The following is a 6,000-nucleotide window of genomic DNA, read 5'->3' as shown; positions in this document are numbered from 1 at the left end:
ACTTTAAGTGAGGGAATTAGGAAGGATCTTGTGGATACCCCAAAGGACCCTGAGTCGACTACCCAGGATAAGCTTATATTTACAATAGAAGAACAGGAGAAGCTTACAAAATTAGGAATAAAAGAGGAATCAGGGAAATGGCTGTTAAAGGATGGGAGGGAGGTTTTACCTAGAGCCATAGCCCAGCGGATGCTCAGTAAATTACACCAGAGAACACACTGGGGCGCTCAAGGACTGGTGGATCACTTTGCCACCCATTATATGACGGTGGGCCTACATGACTTAGCGAAAGGGATTACTAGAAGTTGTCCAACCTGTCTACGGGTAAACAGGAGAAACCTAAGAAAACTACCCCTGGGTGGGAGGCCAGTGGCAAAGAGGCCCTTTTCAAATCTGCAAGTAGACTTTACTGAGCTCCCCAAGATAGGGAGACTAAAATATCTTTTGGTTATAGTGGATCATTTAACACATTATGTGGAAGTAATCCCCACTGCCAGAGAGACAGCTCGGACAGTAACAAAAGCCTTGCTGGAAGAAATAATACCTAGATATGGGGTCCCAGAGACGATAGACTCTGATAAAGGCCCCCATTTCACTTCAAAAATAACACAGATGCTAGCAGAAGCTCTGGGCATAAAATGGGAACAACATACTCCCTGGCATCCACAGAGTTCGGGAAGGGTAGAAAGAATGAATGGGGAAATTAAGAAACAACTCACCAAATTAGTACTAGAAACTAAATTATCCTGGATAAAATGTTTGCCGTTGGCATTATTAAATGTTCGAACTCAGCCACGAGCTGATATAGGACTGTCCCCATTTGAAATGCTGTATGGGATGCCCTATTCCCTAGAAAAAGTTCAAACCAATCCTAACATTACTGATCAAAGTATTAATAAATACTTAACCATTTTAATGAAATATAAAAAACAGTTATGGGAAAAAGGGATGTGGGCCCAAAGACCACCCCTAGATCTTGTGTTACACCAGGTACAACCCGGCGACTGGGTCCTCATCCGGAGCTGGAAGGAAGATTCAATCACCCCAAAGTGGGACGGACCATACCTGGTTTTAATCACCACTGACTCCGCAGTCCGCACAGCAGAGAAGGGATGGACTCATGCTAGCAGAGTAAAGGGGCCGGTGGATCCAACTCGATTTCATACAGCTTCCAGAGAAACGAGCTGGAAAATTGAAGGGAAGCCGGGGGATTTAAAGCTAACAGTAAAAAGGACTTACAAATAATTTTCATGAACTCTATCAGCTCTAGGGACATTTGGGTTGGAGATAACTGGGGACTGCAAGTACAACTAGTTGGAGAAACAAAGCCCCCAGGATACTGTAAACGTCTAGAGGATTCAGCCCAGCAGCCCTTTTATCGGTTCATCCGACTTGAAAAAGAACAGAGACCTTGGGAAGGGGAGGGCCATGCTGAACATCAAAGTATTAGAGTAAGGTGTAGCTGGTTAGATTGTCATTGTTACCCTTTTGCCTGTTTTTCCTGCAAAATCTGTAAAGGATTGTGGTGGGCTCACTGCAGAAAGGGGAGAGCTCCAAGAAGTGTATGTCAACGCTGCTGGCTGGAGCAGCGCAAATTGACATCTGAAGTACTAAATTACAAGGTTGCCACTCGGGAATTGACTAAAGGATCCCCTGAGTGGTGGGAGGTTTTCATAAAAGGAATAAACCCTGAATTCCACTGTTACCATTCCAATGAACCCCTGGGTCCGTTCCTCACGGATATAGTCCAGGTCAAGTGTCGCAAATTAGTCAAAAGGCTCAGGTGCGACACCCCACAGTTGAATACGAAAAATTGGAACTCCCGGAGATCAAAGTGGGAGAGAGGGAACGATCCCACCCCTGAAGAATATCTCTGCTGTCGAGAAGATGGCTTGCCCTGTAACTTGTAGCAACCAAGTTGACAGGCGAGACAGAGAGGTAGATAGTGGGGATGAGGGGCCCTCCCAAACCTTGAAAAAGAACATAAATCATCATGAGTATGAGAATGGTGACAACGGAATGGGGGAAAATGGGAATGTAAAACTGAGCATGATAAGTAACATCCTCCCCTGCAGTGCGTATCACTCAATCCTATGGGTTTTTATGTTTGTATGGCTTCCCCTTCAGAGTGCCACAGTTAATATACATGAACCCTTTAAATGGACCTTAAGCAGATGGGAGGATCACGATACCCGTCATATTTTACAGACAATAACGGGACCTGGAGCACCAAGCTTCAAAGTTGGGATCTGTGATCTAACTCGAAATTTAAAATGCGGGCGACTGTTAAATTTAACAAGCTTCTATATGTGCCCTGCTTCAAACCCAGGGAAGCAATACTGTAATTACCCCGAACATTATTACTGTGCCTATTGGGGCTGTGAAACAATAGCATCAGCGTGGGCTCCGGGTGGGGGATTAGACAAATATTTAAAAGTAGGACATGGACCAGCAGGGTGTAAACGACCACGAGAGTGGCCTTGGACTGGGAAAAACTTACTTGGGAACTGCACCTTTCTTTACCTAAATGTCACTCAACCAAGCGATTCTGGATGGTTAATAGGCAAAACATGGGGGGTTAGGCATTGGATAGAAGGACATGATCCAGGGAATCTAATTCAAATAAAAAAGGAGATAGCGCCACATGACCCTAGCCCTATAGGCCCAAATCCAGTAATAAGCAATGACTTAAAAAAGAGTAATAAAACCAGACATAATGTTATAAACAAAAGTAATCAAGAACCTCAGCTATTAGTGCAGAAGTATACAACCTTATGGAAAATTATGCAAGCTACTTTTGGAGTTTTGAATCATACCCATCCTAACCTAACTAAAGGATGTTGGCTTTGCTATATGATAAATCCACCCTTTTATGAAGCTATTGGGATTACATCTGAGGCAAGGGAAATAAATGGTACAAATCCAAAAGAGTGTCTCTGGAAAAAAGAAGGAGATAATGTTTCAGGCATTACCTTGTCCCAGGTTAGTGGGCAAGGAAGATGTGTAGGGGAAGTTCCAGCAGCTATGCGACACCTCTGCAACACGACAATGAACATTAGCAGAATAGACAAGCCTTTTGATTGGCTTATGCCAGCAGTCAATACTAAATGGGTATGTCAACAACTTGGAGTTACACCCTGCCTATCGGTAAGAGCCTTTAATAATTCAGACTTCTGCATTCAAGTTCTAATAATCCCCAGAATCGTATACCACCCAAAAGAATACGTATTAGAACATCAGAGGACCCCTGAACACTACCTGGTTAAAAGGGAACCACTTACAGCACTAACAGTAGCAATCTTGCTCAGCATAGGAGGAGCAGGAGTAGGAACAGGGGTCGCCTCCCTAGTAAGTCAAACCCAAGGTATGAAAGCTCTGCGCACATCTGTAGATGAAGATCTGAGTAGAATAGATAAAGCCATAAGTGAACTAGTTAAATCAATAAAATCCCTTTCTGAGGTAGTCCTCCAAAACCGAAGGGGATTAGATTTGTTATTCTTACAGCAAGGGGGACTATGTGTTGCTTTGCAAGAAGAATGTTGTGCTTATGTAGATCACACAGGTATTGTAAAAGACACGATGGCTGAGTTACGCAAACAAATAGAACAACGAAAAAGAGAAAGAGAATCCCAGCAGAGTTGGTATGAATCCTGGTTCACCTATTCTCCCTGGCTAACCACTCTATTATCCACCCTTGCAGGACCAGTAATTTTACTAATTCTAATACTTACCTTTGGGCCATGTATTCTTAGCAAGCTTATTACACTAGTGAAAAATAGGTTAGAAGCTGCACATTTAATGATAGTAAGGCCAAAGTATGAGCCACTTAGCGGAGTAGAGACTGAAGAGTATTTAGAATTAAGCAAAAGGGAATTAGAGCGCTTTAATGAACAAAAAGAGGGTTAAAAATAAAAAGGGGGGATATTGTTAGAAAAATAAGGCCTTTTTGTTCATAATATAGAATATCTCACATTCACAGAATAGAGTTTTAACTTGTCTGAACATGTTCTCATTTTGCCAGGCATTCCAGTAACTATCTCTCAAGGACAATTACGTTACAAACTTTTTAGGGAGTTGAAACTGTTTTGAGAAAGTTGCTGCTAGGCACCCAAACACCTAAGCGAATAGATATCTTTCAAGAACAGTTCCGTTACAGAGCTTAGCAAAACATGTAAACGTGCCTGGAGATAACATTTCTTGTTTTGAGAAAATTTCCAGGTCGCAGAGACAACCTTAAAGAAGACCACTGGCGCCACCAAGAGGCAGAAAACGACCACCTAACAACAGGGTGCGCCTGCGCAGAAGAGACACCAGAACGTCACCAGAACGTCACACATCCGGAAGAGACAACCCAATAAGTGGGGGGGAAACGGGGAACTAGGCGCGGTAGTTGAAACGACTGCCGCCCAGCGCGCGCTGGTTTGCTTTCGCTTTCTGCTATTAATAAATCCTTTTAATTGGATTTGACAGCCTATTGTGCTCGTTTATAACAACTCTGTTGCTATTATTTTTATTAAGTTAAGAAATATCTCACAAGAAAAGTTATGGGAAAGTAAGAATCTCAGTGTTTGGTACATACAGAACAAGAGTTCCTGTCCTTTGCATCTGCACTTCTGGCACCCTGAGTTGTAAGTGTCCAGGAGACTGGTGTTAAAAGAGTAATGAAACAAAACATTAAAAAAAAAATTATTATTGCAAGACCACCCCAGGTCTGAACTTTGTCTTTTATCCCTTTTTAATATCATAAGCAAACCAACAAGATCATTCAAATTAAGACACTGATTCAAGGTAGATGATTTTGAAATTCAAGATGTTTTCATGTTTCATGATTCTGAAACCCAAAGCCATGTGAGGCATGGTGGTACTTGCTGTTGTTGGTTTTTTAAATAAGCATTTCATTGCCTACCAACTATGGTTGTGTTCTTCACTGTGTAGGAGAGGAGAAGTGACAGGGACTGGTATGTAATTTTTTAACTTTAAATTTTGTTGGATTTTGTTTGGGGTTTTTTTGTTTGTTTTTTTTTTTGTTTTGTTTTGTTTTGTTTTTTTTTAAGAGTAATGGACTATTCCAAGGCATAGTTGTCTCAGTGAGTGTCATTTTAAAAGGCAGGTGTTTTTAAAGTTTCAGGGAGAACCATTGCCCATTTTTAGATTGAGACAAGGGCAGGAACATGTCTTTGTCCATGCTTACAACTGTTGATGTGAGTCCTAGGTTATGATACTGGTGTGTATTCCATTACCACCTCCAGCTGCAATCCCTTTCTTTCCTTATCTTGTGACTCAGAGATAAGTCCCTCCAGGAGGACCTGTTCTTTTAGCCACATGACTGATAAGATCACAGCATTCTATTGTGAGATGCTCTACCCAGAGGGAGGATCCAAACGATGCCATCAAGGATATAACCGGGGTTGTGCAGACAGCAAGTAGATCTCCTCTTCCAAGAGGAACAGCTGAGACCTTCTCTACACTGGACCTCCAGAGGGAAACAACATCAGTCTACAGAACCACCGCTTGGACAGAACCATATCTGCTACCACCGGCCTAGCCAGCAAGTGCCAGGTTGTATCTCTAACTCTGTCAGTGGTTCTTCTTTTGTGCTATTGTATATATTTGGTTCTTTGTTCCCTTTTCCTAATAAATTGTATTTCTGAATTAGAGTTTCTCACTGGTTTTTCTTTTCAAACCAGGACAATGTGTTATTTAACAAGCTCTGAAAACTTCTTGTTTTGCATTACAAATTTGAAATTTGGCAGTTAGCCTTTTGTGCTCCGGCTCTGCTGTTGAGTTGATCAAATTATAAATCTCTGTGAGAAGGGGAGCAGGCTGTTTCCATCTGCACAGTAGATATGTAGCTTGAGATGGCCTGATGTCCATAGTGATCAAATATTCTCATTTTGCTGGTCCCAGAGCCAGCTGACCTGTATGCAGCCTCCTCTGCCCAGGGCTCCTTTATGAGCGGAGACATGTAGGGACAAGATGAAGCTTTTAAGTGCTGCTTCC

The sequence above is a fragment of the Lonchura striata genome, chromosome W (assembly GCF_050655825.1).
Source record: "Lonchura striata isolate lonStrDom1 chromosome W, ASM5065582v1, whole genome shotgun sequence".
In the NCBI taxonomy this organism is placed as follows: Eukaryota; Metazoa; Chordata; class Aves; order Passeriformes; family Estrildidae; genus Lonchura; species Lonchura striata.
This window is presented reverse-complemented; position numbering follows the sequence as displayed.